The following is a 27,092-nucleotide window of genomic DNA, read 5'->3' on the forward strand; positions in this document are numbered from 1 at the left end:
CTGTGACCAAACACTTGGTCACATTGAGCTCATTATGATGATGCATTACCGAGTGGGCCCAGAGATACCTCTCCGTCATACGGAGTGACAAATCCCAGTCTCGATTCGTGCCAACCCAACAGAAACTTTCGGAGATACCCGTAGTGCACCTTTATAGCCACCCAGTTACGTTGTGACGTTTGGCACACCCAAAGAACTCCTATGGTTTCCGGGAGTTGCACAATCTCATGGTCTAAGGAAATGATACTTGACATTTGGAAAAGCTCTAGCAAACGAACTACACGATCTTGTGCTATGCTTAGGATTGGGTCTTGTCCATCACATCATTCTCCTAATGATGTGATCCCGTTATCAATGACATCCAATGTCCATAGTCAGGAAACCACGACTATCTGTTGGTCAACGAGCTAGTAAACTAGAGGCTCACTAGGGACATGTTGTGGTCTATGTATTCACACATGTATTACGATTTCTGGATAACACAATTATAGCATGAACAATAGACAATTATCATGAACAAGGAAATATAATAATAACCATCTTATTATTGCCTCTAGGGCATATTCCAATAGTCTCCCACTTGCACTAGAGTCAATAATCTAGTTACATTGTGATGAATCTAACGCCCGTAGAGTTCTGGTGTTGATCATGTTTTGCTCTAGGGAGAGGTTTAGTCAACGGATCTCCTACATTCAGGTCCGTATGTACTTTACAAATATCTATGTCTCCATTTTGAACATTTTCACGAATGGAGTTGAAGCGACGCTTGATATGCCTGGTCTTCCTGTGAAACCTGCGCTCCTTGGCAAGGGCAATAGCTCCAGTGTTGTCACAGAAGAGAGTCATCGGGCCCGACGCATTGGGAATAACTCCTAGGTCGGTAATGAACTCCTTCACCCAGATTGCTTCTTGTGCCGCCTCTGAGGCCGCCATGTATTCCGCTTCACATGTAGATCCCGCCACAACGCTTTGCTTGCAACTGCACTAGCTTACTGCCCCACCATTCAAAATATACACATATCCGGTTTGTGACTTAGAGTCATCCAGATCTGTGTCGAAGCTAGCATCGACGTAACCCTTTACGACGAGCTCTTCGTCACCTCCATAAACGAGAAACATATCCTTAGTCCTCTTCAGGTACTTCAGGATATTCTTGACCGCTGTCCAGTGTTCCATGCCGGGATTACTTTGGTACCTTCCTACCAAACTTACGGCAAGGTTTACATCAGGTCTGGTACACAGCATGGCATATATAATAGACCCTATGGCCGAGGCATAGGGGACGACACTCATCTTTTCTCTATCTTCTGCCGTGGTCGGGCATTGAGCCGTGCTCAATTGCACACCTTGCAATACAGGCAAGAACCCCTTCTTGGACTGATCCATATTGAACTTCTTCAATATCTTGTCAAGGTACGTACTTTGTGAAAGACCAATGAGGCGTCTTGATCTATCTCTATAGATCTTGATGCCTAATATATAAGCAGCTTCTCCAAGGTCCTTCATTGAAAAACACTTGTTCAAGTAGGCCTTTATGCTTCCCAAGAATTCTATATCATTTCCCATCAACAGTATGTCATCCACATATAATATGAGAAATGCTACAGAGCTCCCACTCACTTTCTTGTAAACACAGGCTTCTCCATAAGTCTGTGTAAACCCAAACACTTTGATCATCTCATCAAATCGCATATTCCAACTCCGAGATGCTTGCACCAGCCAATAGATGGAGCGCTGGAGCTTGCATACCATGTTAGTATTCTTAGGATCGACAGAACCTTCCGGCTGCATCATATACAATTCTTCCTTAAGAAAGCCGTTAAGGAATGTCGTTTTGACGTCCATTTGCCATATCTCATAATCATAGTATGCGGCAATTGCTAACATGATTCGGATGGACTTCAGCTTCGCTACGGGTGAGAAAGTCTCATTGTAGTCAACCCCTTGAACTTGTCGATAACCCTTAGCGACTAGTCGAGCTTTATAGATGGTAACATTACCATCCGCGTCCGTCCTCTTCTTAAAGATCCATTTGTTTTCTATCGCTCGCCGATCATCGAGCAAGTCTGTCAAAGTCCACACTTTGTTTTCATACATGGATCCTATCTAGGATTGCATGGCTTCAAGCCATTTGTTGGAATCTGGGCCCGCCATTGCTTCTTCATAGTTCGAAGGTTCACCGTTGTCTAACAACATGATTTCCAGGACAGGGTTGCCATACCACTCTGGTGTGGAACGTGTCCTCGTGGACCTACGAAGTTCAGTAGTAACTTGATCCGAAGTACCTTGATCATCATCATTAGCCTCCTCTCTAGTCAGTGCAGGCACCACAGGAACATCTTCCTGAGCTACGCTACTTTCCGGTTCAAGAGGTAGTACTTCATCAAGTTCCACTTTCCTCCCACTTACTTCTTTCGAGAGAAACTCTTTCTCCAGAAAGGACCCGTTCTTGGCAACAAAGATCTTGCCTTCGGATCTGAGGTAGAAGGTATACCCAATGGTTTCCTTAGGGTATCCTATGAAGACGCATTTTTCCGACTTGGGTTCGAGCTTTTCAGGTTGAAGTTTCTTGACATAAGCATCACATCCCCAAACTTTTAGAAACGATAGCTTAGGTTTCTTCCCAAACCATAATTCATACGGTGTCGTCTCAACGGATTTCGACGGAGCCCTATTTAAAGTGAATGCGGCAGTCTCTAAAGCATAGCCCCAAAATGAGAGCGGTAGATCGGTAAGAGACATCATAGATCGCTCCATATCCAATAGAGTGCGATTACGACGTTCGGACACACCATTTCGCTGTGGTGTTCCAGGCGGCGTGAGTTGTGAAACTATTCCACATTTCCTTAAGTGTGTGCCAAATTCGTGATTCAAATTTTCCCCTCCATGATCTGATCGTAAGAACTTTATTTTCCTGCCACGTTGATTCTCAACCTCACTCTGAAATTCCTTGAACTTTTCAAAGGTCTCAGACTTGTATTTCATTAGGTAGACATACCCATATCTACTCAAGTCATCAGTGAGAGTGAGAACATAACGATAGCCACCGCGAGCCTCAACACTCATTGGACCGCACACATCAGTATGTATGATTTCCAATAAGTTGGTTGCTCGCTCCATTGTTCCGGAGAACGGAGTCTTGGTCATCTTACCCATGAGGCATGGTTCGCACGTGTCAAATGATTCGTAATCAAGAGACTCCAAAAGTCCATCTGCATGGAGCTTCTTCATGCGTTTGACACCAATGTGACCAAGACGGCAGTGCCACAAGTATGTGGGACTATCATTATCAACCTTACATTTCTTGGCATTTACACTATGAATATGTGTAACACTACGTTTGAGATTCATTAAGAATAAACCATTAACCAGCGGGGCATGACCATGAAACATATCTCTCATATAAATAGAACAACCATTATTCTCGGATTTAAATGAGTAGCCATCTCGAATTAAACGAGATCCTGATACAATGTTCATGCTCAAAGCTGGCACTAAATAACAATTATTGAGGTTTAAAACTAATCCCGTAGGTAAATGTAGAGGTAGCGTGCCGACGGCAATCACATCGACCTTGGAACCATTCCCGACGCGCATCGTCACCTCGTCCTTTGCCAGTCTCCGTTTATTCCGCAGCTCCTGCTTTGAGTTACAAATATGAGCAACCGCGCCGGTATCAAATACCTAGGAGCTACTACGAGTGCTGGTAAGGTACACATCAATAACATGTATATCACATATACCTTTGGTGTTGCCGGCCTTCTTGTCCGCTAAGTACTTGGGGCAGTTCCGCTTCCAGTGACCACTTCCCTTGCAATAAAAGCACTCAGTCTCAGGCTTGGGTCCATTCTTTGGCTTCTTCCCGGCAACTGGCTTACCGGGCGCGGCAACTCCCTTGCCGTCCTTCTTGAAGTTCTTCTTACCCCTGACTTTCTTGAACTTAGTGGTTTTATTCACCATCAACACTTGATGTTCCTTTTTGATCTCCACCTCCGCTGATTTTAGCATTGAATATACCTCAGGAATGGTCTTTTCCATCGCCTGCATATTGAAGTTCATCACAAAGCTCTTGTAGCTCGGTGGAAGCGACTGAAGGATTCTGTCAATGACCGCGTCATCCGGGAGATTAACTCCCAGCTGAGTCAAGCGGTTGTGTAACCCAGACATTTTGAGTATGTGCTCACTGACAGAACTATTTTCCTCCATCTTACAACTGAAGAACTTGTCGGAGACTTCATATCTCTCGACCCGGGCATGAGCTTGGAAAACCATTTTCAGCTCTTCGAACATCTCATATGCTCCGTGTTGCTCAAAACGCTTTTGGAGCCCCGGTTCTAAGCTGTAAAGCATGCCGCACTGAACGAGGGAGTAATCATCAGCACGCTGCTGCCAAGCGTTCATAACGTCTTGGTTCTCTGGGATGGGTGCGTCACCTAGCGGTGCTTCTAGGACATAATCTTTCTTGGCAGTTATGAGGATGATCCTCAGGTTCCGGACCCAGTCCATATAGTTGCTGTCATCATCTTTCAGCTTGGTTTTCTCTAGGAACGCGTTGAAGTTGAGGGCAACATTAGCGTGGGCCATTTGATCTACAAGACATATTGTAAAGATTTTAGACTAAGTTCATGATAATTAAGTTCATCTAATCAAATTATTCAATGAACTCCCACTCAGATAGACATCCCTCTAGTCATCTAAGTGAAACATGATCCGAGTCAACTAGGCCGCGTCCGATCATCACGTGAGACGGACTAGTCAACATCGGTGAACATCTTCATGTTGATCGTATCTTCTATACGATTCATGCTCGACCTTTCGGTCTTCCGTGTTCCGAGGCCATGCCTGTACATGCTAGGCTCGTCAAGTCAACCTAAGTGTATTGCGTGCGTAAATCTGGCTTACACCCGTTGTATTCGAACGTTAGAATCTATCACACCCGATCATCACGTGGTGCTTCAAAACAACGAACCTTCGCAATGGTGCATAGTTAGGGGGAACACTTTCTTGAAATTATTGCGAGGGAGCATCTCATTTAAGCTACCGTCGTTCTAAGCAAATAAGATGTAAAACATGATAAACATCACATGCAATCAAATAGTGACATGATATGGCCAGTATCATATTGCTCCTTTGATCTCCATCTTCGGGGCGCCATGATCATCTTCGTCACCGGCATGACACCATGATCTCCATCATCGTGTCTTCATGAAGTTGTCACGCCAACGATTACTTCTACTTCTATGGCTAACGTGTTTAGCAATAAAGTAAAGTAATTTACATGGCGTTATTCAATGACACGCAGGTCATACAAAAAATAAAGACAACTCCTATGGCTCCTGCCGGTTGTCATACTCATCGACATGCAAGTCGTGATTCCTATTACAAGAACATGATCAATCTCATACATCACATATATTTCATTCATCACATCCTTTTGGCCATATCACATCACAAGGCATATGCTGCAAAAACAAGTTAGACGTCCTCTAATTGTTGTTGCATGTTTTTACGTGCCTTCTATAGGTTTCTAGCAAGAACGTTTCTTACCTACGTAAAACCACAACGTGATATGCCAACTTCTATTTACCCTTCATAAGGACCCTTTTCATCGAATCCGATTCGACTAAAGTGGGAGAGACAGACACCCGCTAGCCACCTTATGCAACTAGTGCCTGTCAGTCGGTGGAACCTGTCTCACATAAGCGTACGTGTAAGGTCGGTCCGGGCCGCTTCATCCCACGATGCCGCCGAAACAAGATAAGACTAGTAGTGGCAAGAAAATTGACAACATCTACGCCCACAACAAGTTTGTGTTCTACTCGTGCATAGAAACTACGCATAGACCTAGCTCTGATACCACTGTTGGAGATCGTAGTAGAAATTTAAAATTTTCTACGTATCACCAAGATCAATCTATGGAGTCATCTAGCAACGAGAGAGAGGGGAGTGCATCTACATACCCTTGTAGATCGCGCGCGGAAGCGTTCAAGAGAACGGATTTGATGGAGTCGTACTCGTCGTGATCCAAATCACCGATGATCCTAGCGCCGAACGGACGGCACCTCCGCGTTCAACACACGTACGGAGCGAGGATGTCTCCTTCTTGATCCAGCAAGGGGGAAGGAGAAGTTGATGGAGATCCAGCAGCACGACGGCGTGGTGGTGGAAGTAGCAGGATCCCGACAGGGCTTCGCCAAGCGCAAGCGGGAGGAAGAGGTGTCAGGGCAGGGAGGGAGGCGCCAGGGCTTGGGGTGCTGCTGCCATGCGCCTCCCCACTATATATAGGGGTGGAGGGGGCTGGTTTCTGGCCCTCCAAGTCCATTGGGGCATTGGCAAAGGTGGGGGAAAGAAATCCCATCATTTCCCTTCCCCACCGATTGTTATCCCCCTTTTTAGGGATCTTCATCTTATCCCTTCGGGATATGATCTTATTCCTTCTAAGGTGGGATCTTGGTGCGCCTTGACCAGGGGTGTGGGGCCTTGCCCCCACTACCCACGTTCATGTGGGTCCCCCCATGCAGGTGGGCCCCAGTTCGGAACCTCCTAGAACCTTCCCGGTACAATACCGAAAAATCCCGAACATTTTCCGGTGGCCAAAATAGGACTTCCCATATATAAATATTTACCTCCGGACCATTCCGGAACTCCTCGTGACATCCGGGATTTCATCCGGGACTCCGAACAACTTTCGGTTAACCGCATACTAATATCTCTACAACTCTAGCGTCACCGAACCTTAAGTGTGTAGACCCTACGGGTTCGGGAGACATGCAGACATGACCGAGACGACTCTCCGGTCAATAACCAACAGCGGGATCTGGATACCCATGTTGGCTCCCACATGTTCCACGATGATCTCATCGGATGAACCACGATGTCGAGGATTCAATCAATCCCGTATACAATTCCCTTTGTCAATCGGTACGTTACTTGCCCGAGATTCGATCGTCGGTATCCCAATACCTTGTTCAATCTCGTTACCGGCAAGTCACTTTACTCGTACCGTAATGCATGATCCCGTGACCAAACACTTGGTCACATTGAGCTCATTATGATGATGCATTACCGAGTGGGCCCAGAGATACCGCTCCGTCATACGGAGTGACAAATCCAAGTCTCGATTCGTGCCAACCCAACAGACACTTTCGGAAATACCCGCAGTGCACCTTTATAGCCACCCAGTTATGTTGTGACGTTTGGCACACCCAAAGCACTCCTATGGTATCCGGGAGTTGCACAATCTCATGGTCTAAGGAAATGATACTTGACATTTGGAAAAGCTCTAGCAAACGAACTACACGATCTTGTGCTATGCTTAGGATTGGGTCTTGTCCATCACATCATTCTCCTAATGATGTGATCCCGTTATCAATGACATCCAATGTCCATAGTCAGGAAACCATGACTATCTATTGATCAACGAGCTAGTCAACTAGAGGCTCACTAGGGACATGTTGTGGTCTATGTATTCACACATGTATTACGATTTCCGGATAACACAATTATAGCATGAACAATAGACAATTATCATGAACAAGGAAATATAATAATAACCATTTTATTATTGCCTCTATGGCATATTTCCAACAGGGGCGGGCACGACGAAGCCTGCGTGGGTGCCGGAAGAGGTAGTGAATCCGGCGAAGACCAGATCGCCCCATGAGTCCGCCACATATTCGAGGTTGCCGAATCGAATCCGGTGTTCGGGGCGAAGTTGTAGATCTGATCCAGACGACCAGTCAGGTCGGCGTGCAGGACAATGTTGTCAAACGGGAATAGTTGGCCGGGGATTAAGAAGTCCCCGGATCCGATGCTTTCTCCTATGATTAAGCGAGGCATCGATCCTTTGGACGACCCCACGGCGGAACTCTCAATGAAAGCACCAATGTCGGTATCAAAACCGGCAGACGTCGGGGTAGGGGGTCCCGAGCTGTGGATCTAGGATCGATGGGTAACAAGGGACGACGAACACAGTGTTTACCCAAGTTCGGGCCCTCTTGAAGAGGTAAAACCCTACGTTCTGCTTGATTTTGATTGATTGTATATCATGGTTTACAGAGTAGATCTACCTCGAGATCAGCATGAGGAAAACCGTAGGCTACGAGGGATGAAGATAGCTTTGCCTCTAATGACTACAACCCTCGGTTTATATAGACACCGTTAGGGTTAGAGTTACCGAGGATAGATTACAATTAGGAATCAAAGAGATCCTACGTCTTCTTGACTTGGAGGGCACAGCACGGCTTCATAGATCTCATGTCATAGTACAGCTCCACCAGTCCGGCCCATGTATAATGGGTCGTCGCCCTGAGGACCCCTTAGTCCAACCCTCAGCCACCCTGTGGAGTTCTGATTTTACTGATCGGGGCTCAATTCCCTTAGCTCGATGGACGCCTACCTCGATACCACCCGCATAGTTTTAGAGAAAGTGATAGATGTTTTGGCCGATGGCCTGCAGGTATTTTTCCATTTCCCCATGAGCAAATCATGCTCGACCGTAGTTATCCATATGCCAAAGCTTTTATCCAAAGGGAGAATAAATCGTCGTATAGGAAGTATCCCCCAAGACACTGGCTCGATAGTACATCCGGTTGGTGGATTCCGTTAGTGAGATAAGAATTGGATATATTTGTGCAAGTAGCCCCCAAGCTATAACGAGGTCACATGTGACCGTATGGAGGCTTGATAAGAATTATTGTGAACTCTCAGTCATCTCGGGAGAGGAATGGAAAGTTGTTCGAGAAGCTAGCTCGGACCAAGGAACAACTAGGCTCCTCTGAAACCGAGGTAACACAGGTCAAGGCCTTTACCAGGGAAGAACATGGGATACGATGTCCATGTTAAATTATTACGTTTCCATAGCAACAGAAGTGATTGGTCAATTAGAGAAGGACCTGATGCAGGCCCGGGAAGATTAACTGTATGCGGAATTGCAGTGACAAGGCGATCATCTCGTGCTGACTCGCTGTAGGGAAGAGGTCGCTACAATAAAAACGAAGAATGACCAAGAAGCCCTAGAGCTTGATCTGCTGAGGGCTCGGCTGGCAGCTGCTGAACCGAAAGACCAGAAGACTAGTGAAGTTGTGTCTAGTAAGTGCCTCTAACCTTTTCTAAGAAAGGAGTACTAGATACAACAGCATGACTACTCCTGATTTAACATGTGGTTCGACTAGTGCGTCTAACATGTTAGACGAGAGAGGACCTTGACAAAACGCTTGAAGACGTCCCTGCGTAGCTAACCGAAGAGCATGAAAGTGCTCGGAAGGCGATGAAAGCTGTATGTAAAGTTCTATGGTCCGAGGAAAAGATGTCCGAGGGAATGTCCGAGCTCGCCATATGTCTCAAAGCGGCGCGGTGCCTCTTGCAGGCCTAGAAGATATCGGCCCAGTGAGAAGGAGCATGGGAGGCGTGGGCCATGTTCAAAACCTGATACATTGTGTGAAGATGGAGCACCTTGCGGAAGTGGGCCCTGTTGGTCCCGACGGCAAAGATGTTCCGACCAGCCTGGCATATGATCTCGCGATTCTTGCCGCGCACTTTTCACAGCAGGATTGCTCTCTTAAATCATTGATAGATGAGCATGACAAGTTTTAGGATGTCTGTAATGACTCTATGTATTTATGTTTCTTTACATCATTTGGACTGCAGCTGTTGTACAAACTTGGTCAGACAACCTTCAACTTCTACCTCCTTGGCCATGGGCCGAGCTGTGCTTCCTACTCTTGATCCGATCAAGCAGACTAGGTACTTCAGCAAGCGAGGAAATCCGGCTATTGGGCTCGAAAAACAAACTGATCCACTACGTATGTTATATTACGCTCAGGTGTAACAAACATCTTCCAAGAAAATTAGTTCCTCCATCGGTTCCTTTCCATAGGTGATCATGTGTGATCATGACGATACGCCTAATCAAGTGACATATATACATCTGAGGTGGGCATAGAGGCCCCGGTTATTTGCGTGTACACATGAGTACTCCTGTTTCCATCACTGCTGACCAACTATTTTCTTAAGAATGCTAGCTTCACCTATCTGAGGTGCGAATCCGGTTGACCCGACAACAACAATCGCGGAAGGGCTCCCTTTACCCCTTAGGCGAACTAGCGGGAATGTCAGGGGTAATCACAGGAGACAGGCAACCCATCTTGCCAAAACTTATGGCAAGTTGATGCATATAAAGGGAAAAAACAACTATATTTGAGCGAAGGCATGACAGTGCTAAAGATACACTTTGGCTTCAAGAAAACCAGTAGAATAGTATATGCCGTACATGTAGTATGTGTCTGATATGAGTACATCACTTCAGATCGACCGAGCATAACTTACAAAAGAATGCTTCTAACAACTTAAAAGAAAAAGGAAATTTTGTGTCTATTTGAATGCTAGTGAAAATGAGAGGTAGGCGTGTGATGCGGAGCATCCTACGGTCATCCCCATGTACACTATGACAACTCCCCAAAACCCAAGACGACATATGGCGAGACCTCGAATATACGCCATTGGACACAAGGTGAACTTGCTCCTCTCCGAACTGTCACATTCCACATGTGAGACATGGCTACTACCTCAAACGTATGTGCTATGCATGACCAAGAACCAGGTGGAACGCCATGGAACAGCTAGGAGCATTGGACAAGACGGCGAGGGCACCAAGCGCGAGGAACAAGAGGAAGAGCTGCCAAAAAGCTACAGCTATCGGACGTCCGACGACCTCTGGACGACCGACGGACTCCGGACGTCCGACGCCTAGAGACTCCACTAGCCAGAAGGCCCAGCCGACAAGTCCTACAGCGGCCGGACGACCGACGACCTTCGGACATCCGACAACGTCCAGCCATCAGACATCTGATGTCTACCAGAAATCCGGTGTCCCTCAACCAGAGCCAAAACTTCAGAAGTACTACGCCCTTCGGACGTCCGGACCCCCGCGAGCAACCGGACGACCAACGCATGTCGGACGTCCGAGACATCCTATCTGCGCACAGAGATCGGGCCCGATGCCCATTTACCCCGTCACCCCTCACTTACCCCTTCGTGGCCCTAGACTATATATACTCCTCCACCTCCACCATTTCATGGTTAGTAATGAGATAGCTCATTTGTATGTGAGCTTTGCACCTACCACTCCTCCTCTAGAGAGAGAGAGCGAGACTACCACTCCCATGGAGTTCAAGACCTCCATGTGAAAAGATTCCTAGTGGATGAAGCCCCCACAAGGGTAGATCCTCCATGGACTCAAGGCCTCCTTCTAGAAGATGAACTAGCTACCATTGTATCTTTTCTTTGTTCTCTTTGGTTCGTGTATCTCGTGTTGTGTTCGGATCTAGCACATGTGCAATCGTATCTTGTTGATTTGAGTGTCTCCTCTCATTTCCCTCGTGATTCCCCTCATGTTCATCCTTGGGAATCCCTCCAATCGTGAAAGATCGGCCTATGCTGGGTTAGCCCCGCATCATATGGTATCATGAGCCAGGGTTACCATGAATTCGAAGTCTCCCCCGCTGTTTTCTAGCTTGATTTTTTTTGTGTTCTTGCCCAATTTCAAAAATTCCCCACCAAAAATAGCCCCAATTTTTTTTGTGATTTGTTGGTATGATGAAGTTTTGTTAGATTTGATCCATGGATTTGCTTGGTTTCAAGTGGATCTAGCTTTCCCCCAAGTTTCCCCACTTTCCATCCATGAAATCTCCACAATTTTGACACCAAAATCCCCAATTTCGGCCCAAAATCTCGTCCAGGATATGAAATCTTGCATTGACCCAGACCCACCGGACGACCGACGTTTTCTCGGACGTCCGGCGCCCCTGTAACCACCGGATGTCCGGACTCCACCGGAAATCCGACACCCTGATCCAGAGCTGAAATCTCGGACTTCCGACCACTTCCGGACGTCCGACCACCGGACATCCGACAACTCTTGGACGTTCGACACCTGTAGATATCAACTTCGGCTGATTTTTGTTTCGGACATAACTAATTCATCCGGACTCGGATTTTGACGTTCTTTAGCTTGTTTTGAAGCTCTTGACATCCCCCATCCCTTAAAAATAGTTCCAATATCAGTTGACTTCATCAAATGTTTTGAACTTTGGCATCTTTGCCTAGGGCCTTCACCACATCATCCGCATTACCACCACAGCCTTCCGCAACCTAACCCATTTTGATCCCTTCAGCATTCGTGGTTGCTTGAGTAGTGATTCGAGTCTCCTAAGGTGTTTCGTCTACTTAGGGATGGTTACTTCTTCATCAACCACCACCATAGCTTCCGCATAACCTTGACCACCATACACTTCCACCACCACAACTTAACCCAATTTTGTTTGAGCTTATTTGATTTGTGGCTCGTGTCTCCTAAGGTGTTTCGGATACTTAGGGATGGTAACCTCAACTTCGACTCGCATAACCCATGATTCCGCTTCCGTGTTGCAGACTTCGAAACCACTACCGCTTTTCCGCTACCACCATCTGACATTTGCCTTCGGAGATTTTGAGGTTGCGGTTTTTCCGTTTCCTAAGGTGTTTCGGCTAATTAGGAATGGGTCGATATCAACAACACCACCTCTCATCATCGCCACGGACGGTAACCTCGACGACATCATTGTATATCCCCCTTGCCATTGCATGGATAACCCCTAGCCCATTTTGCGTCACTTGCCTATCGAGACTAGCCATTGAGTATCATAGGTAACGTTACTTGTGCACATTAGTGAACATCGATCTACACCTTGCTTTGCATACATACCATACCATATTGGTATCATAGTACCATCCCTTGTGTCACAAGCTTGTTCCCGCATATTCACAATTGCTATCTTGATTTGTGCATTTCGCATAGCGCCATATAAAATAAAAAATAAGCTTTTAAGCAAAAGAGAAAGAGCAAAGAAGCTTGTAAGCAATAGCCATAGTAGCATACCACATTCCATATAAGATTGTCATATCCAATCATCTTGGATCATCTTGAGAGAAACACCGGGAACCATACATACATAGCATACTTGGGATAGAAATCACTGTATTTTGCATCTTATAGGTTGTGCACAAGTGTCGTATCCGCCTATTGTGAAATCGAGCTAGTGTGTCTCTAGCGTTGTGCAACAAGAGAATTTTCCATGGATTCCACATTTTGAGCTCGTTCCTTGGTTGCACTACCCCATCTATCTATCCGTGTGTGTGTTTCCGTGTGCCATTCATTGCTATTGGTCTACTTGTTTCACTTGCGAATTTGTGAATCTCTTTCAACATTAATTACCCTTGCTAACGTTTTGCATCAAATATTTTTTGTGCCACTATCCTCACCAAGCTAGTCCATAAGCCTCACTTGTGTAGGTGTGATAATTGACGAGAACCGGTACCAATTGTGCTATTTCCTTGATACATTATTGAGTGATCATTGATCCATTTTCAACATCGGGTAAGGTACATTTGGTCTAGTTCTTCTCTTTCTCCAACTCACATTTTCTCGAGTCTTGTGATGGATAGGCAAAGCATTTCATCTTCGGTCTTCCACGACAACGACGGCGAGAAAAACTACATCGCCAAAACGTGCATCTTCGATCTACAACGACAAATGCAAGGCGCACAATGAAGATTGAGAGAGTGCATCGACAACCTCGCCATCGACATACGACACTCCGAAGCACATACAAGAGACTACTTCGAGAACAAGCTTTCCAAACAATAGGAGGAGGAAGATGTAAGGCTAGAGGAGATTTAGGCCTTGTTTGTCAACCGTTCTTCCCCTTCGTCATCGTCAAGGTGGCGGCGAGCAAGTCGACCATCTTCGGAGTGCCCAAGCGTTGCAAGCACAATTTGTCATGTCCACATCTGCATGGCGACCACCATCACATTCGTGATCCACATCGCCATGAAGGGAAAGTAACCTCCAAGCATCATGTGCACGATGACAAATGACATCTACTACGAGCTCAAGCACGACAATGTCACCATCATCATGAAGATGCTCCACACGTCCCAACAAGTTCTACATCAAGCTATGGCCAACCTTCATGAGCACAAGAGAAGATCGCGAGACAAGCACCACCGAAAGGAAGGTACGGCTACCACCACCACCTCGGCATCTTCACCAAATGTTATCAAGGCATCTTCGCCTTTGGACATATGGCATCTTCGCCTAATTCTCGTGAGTTCGCATATATCGACATCTTCACCAACAAGGCGATCAATTTCGAGCAAGGGCGACACTTCCATCTTCAGAAGCCCCTCAAGGAAGAAGGCCGAGCATGGGAAATTCCCTTCGGTCATGGAGATGAGCTACTAGGTGCCACATCATATGGGCCTCATACAAGAAAACGACAAGATGGTTGAGCAAGGGCCATCCCCTTTGACCACGGCGACGAGCGTGTCATGGGAAAACATGGCCACCTATGGGGCCATCAGCCCCTTGTGGTTCGGTAGGGGGAACATCACATGGCACAATGAGCGGAGGGCGTTGTAACGCCCCGGATCCGATGCGCCAGGTGTCTTCCAGTTATTCGCCGTCGTTGCCTTGTCTTTTGCTTGCGTGTTGCATTTTGCCATGTTATCATCTGCATGTTTTTTGAAACTTGCATCCGTTCCTTTTCCCCGTTGTCCGTTTCGCGGTCCGACACTCCCACACGCGCCCGCCGCCCCTCTTAGACCTTGTTTCGTGAGCGGGAGAAAAATGTTCTTGGAATGGGCCGAGATTTGCCGAGTTGCCTTGGTATATCACCGACAGACCGCCCGTCAATTTTCGTTCCATTTGGAGGTCGTTTGATGCCCCAACGGTTAACCGCGTAGCCCGAAACCCCTCTCTCTTTGCAGCCCAACACCCCTTCACCACAGCCCACTAGCCCATCCTAACCACCTCCATGCTCTCCACCGTTCGATCACGATCATATGGGCGAAAACCGCACCCCATTTGGAGTCTCCTAGCTCCTTGTAGCTATAAATAGGCCCTCTCCCCCGAAATTCGCAGTCGAAACCCTAGCCTTCCTCTTCCTCGCGCCGCCAGACGTGTCCACCCGCGCCGGACATGTCCACCGCCCCACAGCCATGTCGCTCCGGCCAATCCAGTCGCGCCATGTCGTCGCCGCCCTGCCCGTCGTCTCCTTCCTCCCTCCGCTCGTTCTTCTCTCCCTCACCTTCTTCTTCCTCTCCCGTAGGAGCTCCTGCCATGGCCGTCCTGCCGTCACCGCGACCGGATCCCGCCTCCACGAGCACCGCCGTCGACCACCGCGGCCGGATTCGGGGTCCCCATGCCCGGATCCACCCATTCCCGGCCTCCCCAACGCCTACCGGAGCCCCACGCCACCCCACTATCACCGTTGACTTCCGCCGGCGCCATTTTGTAGCAGAGATCGAGTTACCCCCGACCTGGATCCCATTTCGGGCTGGTAGTTTTTCACTAAGTTCCCAGGATTTTCACATTATGGGTGCTACTTTGCCATGCCATAACTTCATGCATATAGCTCCGATTTGCATGTATGATATATCAAAATGTTCATCATGAGGTGCTCTTCATTTCGTTCCATCGTTGCAAGAGTAATATATGATGTTGTCTGCTGTAGTTTAACTTAACTTGCTCATTTGTCATTTTTATATCTTTTTGTGTGATTTTCTTTTAAGCATGATGTCTAAATGTTTTATGAGCTAATTCATGCCATCTTTGCTGTGGTGCAATCCACTCTTCTTCATGATATGCCATTTGTTGACTGCTACAAGCTTGCAAAGTAGGCTCCATGATGTTGCTGATTTCTGGGACTTAGTAATTCCTGCCAAGTCTATAGCCGTTATATTGTGATGCCCAGTAAACCTGCTACTACCATGAGATCTATGCATAATCTGGAGATGTTCACTAAGGATGTTTTGTTATAAATATTATGCTCTATCCATCCATGCCAATGTTTGCATTTATGGAGTGCTTTAGAATGTCTTAATATTGTTCTACTTTTGCTATAAAATGTTCCTGGCAGATTGTTTACATGTTAATCAATTTTGCCATGGTTGTTGCTAGTGATCCATGCACCCTATGAACTTGCTCTTGCCATGCTTAGCTTCATAATTATGCCATATTACTGTTGGATGCCTTCACATGCCATGAAATGCTTTGTGATGAGTGATTTGAGCTCGCAAAGATGCCTTCATAATTCTGTTTATGCCATGCTCAGTTTTTCTGCTGTCTGAAACTGTTTATGAAACTTGCTATGTTTACATGGGTGCCATCATATATTCTATACCTTTTTCGCTCGTGATCAGTAAGGGACTTTTGTTCTATGCAATTAGTAGATTCATGCCGTGACTTGTTTTGCTATGATATGTTCCTGTAGCATTTTGTTTGATAGCTCTAAACTTAGCAACCTGATGTTAATTCTGCCATGTCCAGTGATTTTCTGCCAAGTCTGTGAAACTGTTATTATTTGCAATATTGCCATGTCTTTTTGAGCATGTTCAAATGGTTTCTGGAGATATCTCAGTGTTCATGTTTTGTAATGCTTTACCTGTAAATCATGCCCATGCCTTTTGTTTTTATGTTAGGATGTTGTAGCATATTGTTTTGATGCGTGCAAGATGCCTAGTTGCTGTTTTGGACAGATTGTTGATATATCTTGTTTGGAGTGTATGTGTTGCACCGTTGCTCCGTTTTGAGTGTGCTCTACATGAAACTTGCTTAGTTTTGCATGTAGTTTCATGTTACCTTGTTGAACCCATGTTTTGAGTGTGTTTGCTTGATGTTTGGATGCATTTCGCATCAATGCCATGTTCAACTTGCTTTGCTCATATCTTCTAGGCCGTAGCTCCAAATTAAATGAACTATATATGTAACTTGACTAGAATTTCATGTAGATCATCTTGGTGCATCTTAACTTGCTGTTTAACAACTTGAACATAAAGTTTATTCAGATCTGGACCAATTTCGAAATTTGCATATGGGGATTTACCGGAATTGTCATAGGTTGTTTCCGGCCTCATTTAAACTTGCTTTGATTGTGTTGCTCTTGTATGCATCATCTCTTGCCATGAGTAGCATCATATAGCCTTGTCATGCATCATACTTTATTGAGCATCATGCCTTGTTCATGTGTGGTGTGTTTACCATGTTGTGCTCCTTCTCGATAGTTCCCGTTTCGTTGCGATCGTGAGGATTCGTTCGTCTACGCTTGGTTCGTCTTCGTGGCTTCATCTTCTTCATGGACTCGTTCTTCTTCCTAGCGGGATTTCAAGCAAGATGACCGTTACCTTGGATCTCACTACTATCATTGCTATGCTAGTTGCTTCGTTCTATCGCTATGTTGCGCTACCTATCACTTGCTTATCAAGCCTCCCAAATTGCCATGAACCTCTAACCTTTGTCACCCTTCCTAGCAAACCGTTGTTTGGCTTTGTTACCGCTTTTGCTCGGCCCCTCTTATAGCGCTGCTAGTTGCAGGTGAAGATGAAGATTGCCCCATGTTGGATTATGTTTATGTTGGGATATCACAATATCTCTTATTTAATTAATGCATCTATATACTTGGTTAAGGGTGGAAGGCTCGGTCTTATGCCTGGTGTTTTGTTCCACCCTTGCCGCCCTAGTTTCCGTCATACCGGTCTTATGTTCCTTGATTTTGCGTTCCTTACGCGGTTGGGTTGTTATGGGGACCCCTTGATAGTTCGCTTTGAATAAAACTCCTCCAGCAAGGCCCAACCTTGGTTTTACATTTGCCTCACCCAGCCTTTTTGCCCATGGGAGTCGTGCTCCCAAGGGTCATCTTTATTTTAACCCCCCCGGGCTAGTGCTTCTCCAAGTGCTGGTCCAAACGGAGCGATGTCCGGCGCCCCCTGGGCAACCAGGGTCTATGCCAACCCGACGTCTTGTTCATCCGGTGTGCCCTGGGAACGAGATATGTGCAACTCCTATCGGGATTTGTCGGCACATCGGGCGGCTTTGCTGGTCTTGTTTTACCATTGTCGAAATGTCTTGTAAACCGGGATTGCGAGACTGATCGGGTCTTCCCGGGAGAAGGAATATCCTTCATTGACCGTGAAAGCTTATAATGGGCTAAGTTTGGACACCCCTGCAGGGTTTGAACTTTCGAGAGCTGTGCCCGCGGTTTTGTGGCAGATGGGAATTTGTTAATGTCCGGTTGTAGAGAACTTGACACTTGACTTAAATAAAACGCATCAACCGCGTGTGTAACCGTGATGGTCTCTTTTCGACAGAGTCTGGGAAGTGAACACGGTTTTTGGGTTATGTTTGACGTAAGTAGGAGTTCAGGATCACTTCTTGATCATTGCTAGTTTCACGACCGTTCCGTTCCGTTGCTTCTCTTCTCGCTCTTATTTGCGTATGTTAGCCACCATACATGCTTAGTCGCTGCTGCAACCTCACCACTTTACCCCTTCCTTACCCTTTAAGCTTTGCTAGTCCTGATACCCATGGTAATGGGATTGCTGAGTCCTCGTGGCTCACAGATTTACTACAACACTAGTTGCAGGTACAGGTTTTGCGATGATCATGACGCGAGAGCGATGTTACTTGTTTTGGAGTTCTTCTTCTGCTTCTTCTTCGATCAGGGGATAGGTTCCAGGTCGGCAGCCTGGGCTAGCAGGGTGGATGTCGTTTGAGCTTCTGTTTGTGTTTCATCCGTAGTCGGATGTGGATCATGTGTATGATGTATTGATGTATTCATGTGGCATTGTATGCCTCTTGTATGTATCCCCATCTATTATGTAATGTTGATGTAATGATATCCACCTTGCAAAAGTGTTTCAATATGCGGGTCTATCCTTGGTGGGACCTTCGAGTTCCTCTTGGATAGGATTGCATATTGGGCATGACAGGCGCAGAGCAGCACGGCGTAAAACACTACTCCTGCTTTGGTGGATTGATGAGAGGACCGTGGTGGAGACGCAACGCTCAAGCCCGGCAAGGTTGCCTCAAGGCGAGAGCAGCTACGCGCGTATTAGTGTACAAGGGTCCGGATCCTTTCTAAGGTTGCCACGGCCCTCCTTTATAGATCAAGGGGTCACCACAATGGCAAATCAGTCATTGCGTACTGATTAGATAGCAAACAATGATATCATACCTAACTCTATAGACAGGACAAGGCGCATTAAATGCACCGCTTAGTGTCACATCGTAGCGTAGCCCGGCAAGCCTTGCCATGCCGTTCGACCACCTTATCGCCTACTTGCATGACACGTCCATGGAGGGGTGTCACTTGGAGATGATCTCCTTTGGAAGTGGCTGCCACGTGCCAAATAATAGCCACTTAGTCACTTGGGGGCTCGACACCGCACCAATCGGTGACTTGCATTCCTGTGAGGTGGAGCGGTGGAGCCTTGGCGGGGTAATCCACCCTCATCATACCCGGCAAGCTTGCCAGGTCAGTCTTGAAACTTGTCTATGGGGAAACCTCGACCTCGCCGGGCTCGCCTGCCCGGCAAGGGAGATTTTTCCTTAGTGGTGTCTTGCTCCTTTAGCTTGTCTTGGTCTTCTTGATTCGCCCCTTGATTTCTCAAAGAGTTGATCTTCTCTGCTTGGTCTGGTCTTGGATGCTGCAACCTAGCTCTGAAGCATGTGTACAGTCTGGGCAACACACCTGGGGTTTGGTGCACCAACAGGAGCCCCTAGGCCTGGCCGGAACGCGCTGCCAAGCGTCGCTAGGGTAGGACCTATCCAGTACATAGGCGAGAGGGTGGTGGTAGCTTGTCCTTCGAGATCTTCTTTGCTTCTTCATTAGTCTTAGCTTGAATCAGTTTCTGGCTTCCCCGTGCGTCGAGTAACGCTAATTGTAGTGGGGCCATCTCTGTAATGGCCCGTGAATGACTTTAGCACATGGGGGAGTAAGTACCAATTCACTCTTCCCACCACGTTCTTATCCCTTGCCACGTATGCTGCATGCATTGAGTGGGGTAGGTAACGGAGGCACGTGGTGCGGGAGAGGGCGTCATGGAAGAGACTCGGTATTCTTGGATTGGTAGAGAGGGATGGCGGTTACTTTCCCTGAGGAAGGAGCCAGCCCTCGGCCTCGTTTTCCCTATAAAAGGGAATGTGGGTGGAGGTGCAGGCTCACACCAATCTCCCCTCCTATGTCTTTTGGTGTTGTGTCTTCGTCATGGCATGGGGAGGGGCAGAAGGGCGCGGCTGCGCCTTTGTTGAGATAGGGTCCCCTTCCCGTCCTCACACAAAGTATCTGGCTTGGAGTGGCGGCCCGATGCTTAGTGCGGGTGGAAAAGGCCTTCGGTGGGTGTGCGGGCGGCGCGACGGCAGCGCCGGAGGTAGAGACTCTGACGTGCTCGCCACTGGGCCGCCCGTGGTCCCAATCTTAGTGAGGAGCCACGTGGGCAACACCACGCCGAAACCCATAATAGACACAAAGCTTGGTAGTCGACCGTGGCCTATCCTCTCTTCGCGCGTGATGTTGAAGGGAGACCGCGAAAGTGGTTTACCATTGGTTATGGCAGATCCCCCCTTTTGGCGTAGTGCTTATCTTGTGTACGGGCGTGTTCCTTGTGCCCGTGCATGCTTCTTCAGGGGACGACATCCTTCTAGCTTCGGGTCGATGGAGACGACCATGCTCTGTGTTGAATCTCCCGGGGCATGCCTCTTCGAGCAACAACGACGAGGAGGGTGGCGGCAACCCATGACGCATCAAGAGCGAGGACGACCGCTCCGATGTGGCGTGATTGCCGGTAGCACCATCATCACCGGCTGGGCCTCGACAGAGCCACCATCTGCACCTACCCTCCAGTTTCTTCCTCCCAGCCCGGCAATGGCACCCTCCTGATCCTAGGGAGGCACAAAATCGCAGCCACTTCCCTCCGTCTTCTTCATCTCCCCCTGCGTTTTTGAAGAGGAGAGGGATAGAGCAAAGGCATCAGGGGGCACTTATGTTTTTTCAGTCTAAAATATGTAGGCTCTTGCCAAACTTTAGTCTAAATTACGTAATCTTCTTTATCCATGTTTGTGTTCTATAAGATCAGTACTTGCTTATCAGCATATTAATGAAAAAGACAAGCCTTGCCGGGTACTTGTGCATGTATCATATCCATGCAGAGGTGAAATGCCTCTATACATTCAAGTAAACAAGTTGTCCCCGGCAGGCTATCCTGCCGGTACCCTTAGTTTGTTGCTGCAGGGCTAGGCCTACCGGGCACGGAACCACAAAAAGGGACCAGCCCCCCACCGAACCTTTTCCGTCAAACGCCACTATGACCACCCTGACCGAAGCAACATTTGAGTCAAAGGATGGGAGCACATATGCTTCGAAGGTGGCGAGGTTTTCATATGCACAAGTTTTCACTTTACAGAACATGGTACGGATAAGAAGGGAATTATCTGTTTGGCTTGCCGGGGACCGTCATGTAGGCTTGTCTTCATTTCTTCTCTTTGGGACCAAGTCCGCGGCAAGAACCCTGCAGCTCAGTGCAGATGAAAACAGTGCCACATGCGATCTTATCTACATGATCATGCTATGCTTATGCATGCATGCTATCTTCTTTGGGTCCCCCAGTGCTTCGTATATTTCTCTGTTGCTCAAGGTCTGCGCCTGGCTTTGTACAAAGGGTTACATGCAACTTCGGCAAAGCTTGTACAAAAGGGTGGCTGCCGGGCAGGGCCCAACAGCCGCACCTTACGGGTAGAACTTACAGAGATGCTCAATGTTCCATGAGTTTTTCAACTGAATGCCATCTCCGGTCTCCAGATGGATTGCGCCAGGTCTGGTGACTCGTACTACCCGGTAAGGGCCTTCCCACTTTGGCGTCGACTTGTTTGTACCCTTGGCGGACTGAACGCGCCTAAGGACAAGGTCGCCTTCCTCAAAACTCCAGGCATGAACACTGCGGTTTTGATAGTGACGCAGGGCTTGCTGGTAGCCTGCAGCACGCGTAGCAGCCAGGAGACGGTTCTCCTCAAGTAGCACAGTGTCGTCATGCTGGTGCTGTTGTTGCGCTACTTCATCGTAGTCAAGTACTCGAGGTGATCCGTATATGAGTTCCATGGGGATAACTGCTTCTGCCCCATAGAGTTGGGAGAAGGGAGTCTGTCTGGTAGCTCGATTTGGTGTCGTACAGAGCAACCAAAGAACCACTGGCAGCTCGTCGATCCATCGCCTGCCACACTTCTGCAGCTTATTGAATGTTCTTGTCTTGAGTCCTCGCGGCACTTCAGTGGTCGCCCTCTCAGCTTGTCCATTGCTTCTTGGATGGGCAACAGAGGCAAATGAGATCTTGCTTCCGAGGGCATGAACGTATTGCATGAAGGCACAACTTTTTAATTGGGTGCCATTGTCGTTGATGATTTGGGCGGGTACCCCGAAGCGGCACACCAATCCTTTCAAGAACTTGATAGCTGACTGTGCGGTCACCTTTCTCATGGGCTCCACTTCCGGCCACTTTGTAAACTTATTGATTGCAACGAACAAGAATTCAAAGCCCCCGGTAGCACAGGGGAAGGTGCCCAAGATGTCGAGCCCCCAGACCGAAAATGACCATGACAAAGGGATCGTTTGGAAAGCATGAGTAGGCTGATGGATATTCTTGGAGTGGAACTGGCAGGCTTCACACTTCGTGACTTGCTCAATTGCATCTTGGAGGGTTGTGGGCCAGTAGAAACCTTGCCGAAAAGCTTTTCTGACCAGGGCCTTTATCCAATGTGGGAGCCACACATACCCTTCTGTATCTCTGTGTCAGTGCAACAAACCCTAGGTCCGTTGCCCGGACTATGCACAGGCGCAAGAACAAGCTTGCAGCACCAAGATCAGATCAAGCACGAAGGGAACAACTCTTTGAAAAATCACAGAGTTGGTCGAGAAGTCCAAGTCAAGCCAGAGACACGAGATGTCACTAAGGGAAAAACCTCCCTTGCCGGGCAGCCGAGCCTGGCGGTGTTGGGGTTACCCCGGAAGCAAGCCTCCAGATCGTCCCGGCAGGCCTACTGGGGCTTGCGGAGGCAAACCACTCCACCGCACCACCTCATAGTGACACATGTCATCGATCGGTGCGGTGTCAAGACCCTAAGTGTTAAGGTTGTGTTTGGTTGAGCTGCAGATACTTTAAAAGCTGTTGTGAGCTGTGAGCTGTGAAAAAGCTGCTGTGAACTTTCTGCTGTGGAAAAGCTGGAAGCTATTTGGTTGAAACAACTGTGAAACTGTAGATTTGACTATGAATGTTCTATGATGCCCCTTAGGCCATAGTGAAATATGTTAATTTCCTAGTTGACCGTAGAGCAGTGATACATATATGGTAGGCAATTGAACGTCCATTTTGCAAAGGAAAATTATGGCAATTAAGATGACTCATAGGTAACACATATGCAATTTAACGATTATGGTTTGATGTTTCATATATCCAAACAGATAGATACACCATAATATTATTATGGAAGACGTGGAGCATAGAGAAAACACATATGGTTCACATGATGATGACCTTCATCGACATAACTAACTTATCTTGCCATGGCAAGACAAGCATCAGCTATCCTACTACGAATATTGTTCATGCTATCTTCGTTCTCCTCTTCTTCAACGGGATCCGCTTGTGTTGGTGCCACCTCCTTTCGTAGCACTGGAGGTACATACTCATCATCGGCATCACATTTATCAAAAACTTTGTCACTCAACTTGCTATCACGAATGAAATTATGCAATGCCATGCAAGCAATGATGATATGCTTCTGTGTACGAGGTGAGAAACTTGGGACCCCTTTCAAGATGCGCCATTTCTGCTTGAGTACCCCGAAAGCACGCTCAACAACATGTCGAATGGATGAATGTGAAAAGTTAAACAACTCATACTTCCCTTCAGGTGGACATGACGGCGAAGACGAAATTCCGACAGATGGTATGTACTCCCCTTAAAAGGAGCAAGGTATCCCGTTCGGTTTGGATACCCAGAGTCGACAAGATAGTATTTCCCTGAAAAAGAACACAAAGTTAGCGTCACACATAAGAATATAATTAATGATGACATTAGTTACTACATTCTACCTTTGGGTGGTATAGGAAATGAAGGGAAGTGTGCTAATGCATGATTCAAGACCCTTGTATCATGTGCACAGCCCGGCCAACCCGCAACCACAAAAGTAAACCTCGTGTCAAAGTCACATACTGCAAGCACATTCTGAGATGTGAAACCATGTCGACATCTATGGTTAACCGCATCATCTGCAGGCACTGAAACTGGCACATGTGATCCATCTATGGCACCAATAGCGCCTTTGAAATGAGGCCAGAAACGCTCTTCCTTAATCTTTTCATGCTCATGCCTAAAAGTAGGATCTCTAGGTTTGATGTTATCTTTCGCTAACTTGCGCAAACATAACAAAACTTCCTTAAACTTTGTATGAACTGTCCAAAGTGATCGTACAAAACGGTTCTCAGCTTGAGCAAATGATTGAGGGCCTCCAACAATCCATAAGAACATGGCCAGTGACTCAATTGATGAAACATTAGTGGTTGACGTCAAACCATATGCAGAGACAAGCAAATCATGAAGTGCCATGAAAACATCATTGCCCATTCGAAAGATTTTATAAAAGTATCTAGGTCGACCGTAACACTCCATGACCCATTGAAGTCCTGTTTGCTGAGGCACTCTGTATGTTTTGTTCAAGTATCGCTCAACATAGAGGTTACCTAGGTTTCCCATGATAGCAGCCTGATTTGCAAGTTCAGCTAGAAGTTTCATTCCCTCCTGTCCCTTTATGGCCACTTCTTCCATTCTTGCATCCATCTACATAACAATATAAAAATGTTAAAATATTCATGGGCATCACATAAATATGACCAGACTACACGAGCAATTATTTCTCGCAACATAAATATTGTAAAACAACACAAGCAAATATTTCTCACAACATAAATATAGTAAACAACACGAGCACATATTTCTCACAACATAAATAAGGTAAAATAACACGAGCACATATTTCTCACAACATAAATATGGTAAACAATAGGAGTAAATATTTCTCACAACATAAATATGGTAAACCAACATAAGCAAATATGGTCCACGACAAAAGCAATTACATCCACAACGAAAGCAAATATGGTCCACAAATAACCAAATTTGGTCCACAATGAAAGGAAATATAGGTCTATAACATAAACAAATATGATTCACTACACGTGCTTCAACATCTAATTCTCATGCTCCCTCTCCAAAAAATCAAACCTCCCTTCTTTTGTTTCAAGAACATTGAAGATTTCCCTAAACTCGGGCTTCACTATAAGAGTGAGGGTTGTGTGCATGAGAGAAGTTTTTTCCTTCACACCACATTCTTTGACCATCTTCATTACTTCTGAAATGGTGGGAACATGGTTTGTGAGAGGAGCGGATGATGCTTCAACACTTGAAGTTATCTTCTCCACTCCACTTTCTATTTTCTCGCATGTCTGCTTGTACAATCGTAAGAATGGAGTCTTCTCTTCCTTCTCCTCATTTGCGTTAGAAGGTTGCTTGCGCTTCTTGCTTGGTTTTGGTTTCTTCGAAGATGCCAACTTCATTTCAGCACTACCATCGGGCTTCTCGAAGGGAACCGCATTATCATCACTTGATTCATTAGAAGATATATCTCCAGCACAAGAAGCACTAGCCCCAGTAACATGTACTTTCTCAAATATGATGTGCAAATCTTCAAGGTGCTTTGGTCCCTGTTTTTTGAACTTCATATGATTGCATTTCTTTCCTGTACTCTCTTGGCATCTCTGAAATGGATTTTAATGTACAAGTGAGATAATGCAACCATATAGAACCATGCTAAATGAAAAACAAAATGGCTAGTCCTACCTTGATATGTTCATCCCACCATTCTTTAGAGAAATCAACGGTTCTCTTCGCATCATCCCATCCAAGCCCAGTTGCTTCATTTTTCAACTCCATGAACCAAGTGTACTCATTTTTATGGCATCCCACTTGTTTTTGAATTTATCCTTGGGATACTTCTTTCCCGTTCTAGCTTCCCATTTCTCCAAAACATTTTCCCAACCCCTCTTGTTTAAATAACCTAATGGCCTATTCCCCTTTTCAACCTCTTCTCTCAATATTTCAATGAGTTTCTTGAGATGGGCATCATCCCACACCGCCTTCTCAGTCATACTTCAATAAAGCAATATGAGAAAAGCACGTATCAAGAATAATGCATTACATAATAGCAGCAAGTACTCAAATAGTATGTACAATTAGCAAACATAATATCTATGTACAAGAAATTTTTGTGAATGTTGTTTGCTGTCTTTTTAGATGGCATGTCATGCAAGCTTATACATCACACAAAAAAAATAGGTATATCATGTTCAACTTCTGTACATATCATGTATACAAGCAATTAAACATTACATAAATAAAATTGTGCAAAAAACTCAAAGGAAACCTAAACAGGGAGGGTGAGGAGGAAGGAGAGGGGGAGTGTTGAGGATATAGACCTTAGAGTCACCCGCCAGGAGGGGCCGGGTTACTCTAATGGTCATTGCCAGAAGCCCGACGCCAAGCTTAAAGACAGTGGGCCGAAGATGGGCTTAAGACCCGGATATGGCTTAAGGCCCGTAGTTACAATCATTATTATGGTAGAACTTGTAGTGTAAGGCAAGAATAGTTAAGAGTCCGAGCCGGACACTCTTATGAGCCGGCCGGGACTCTGAGAGCTGCAGGGCGTCAGCCTCCCTATATAAAGGGACGACCCGGCAGCGGTTTAGGGACAAGAACAATCTCGTCGAGAGCCAGGCATAGCAGTTAAGCTCCCTGGTCATCGAAACCCTAATCAATACCACCGCAAACTGGACGTAGGATTTTACCTTCACCGTAAGGGGCCGAACCAGTATAAACCCTCGTGTTCCTTGTCCCGCTTAACCCCTTCAAGCTTCCTAGTAGCGATGGCTCCACGACTAAGTCCTAGCTCGAGGACATCTGCCGTGACAATTCCACGACAGTTGGCGCCCACCGTGGGGCCAGCGCACGGTGGATTTGAGTTCTTGAAGGGCAGCTTCGAAGGGCTCAAGGGATACGCTGTGGGCCGGATGACCAAGAGTCGTCGCGGCAAGCTCTACATCGACGATGCAAACAGGGGCCCCGACGCCGGCTCAATTGAGTACGGGTACCGGGTCCCCTTCGGCGGAATTCAT

General features: G+C 46.7%; 1 pseudogene; it reads right to left on the bottom strand.

The window, feature by feature from the left end:
* Positions 1–24,666: 24,666 nt before the first annotated feature.
* On the bottom strand, positions 24,667–26,115 carry LOC123493531 (uncharacterized; annotated as a pseudogene).
* Between the last annotated feature and the right edge of the window lie 977 nt (positions 26,116–27,092).

Source organism: Aegilops tauschii, chromosome 4, assembly GCF_002575655.3.
Source record: "Aegilops tauschii subsp. strangulata cultivar AL8/78 chromosome 4, Aet v6.0, whole genome shotgun sequence".
Taxonomy (NCBI): domain Eukaryota; kingdom Viridiplantae; phylum Streptophyta; class Magnoliopsida; order Poales; family Poaceae; genus Aegilops; species Aegilops tauschii.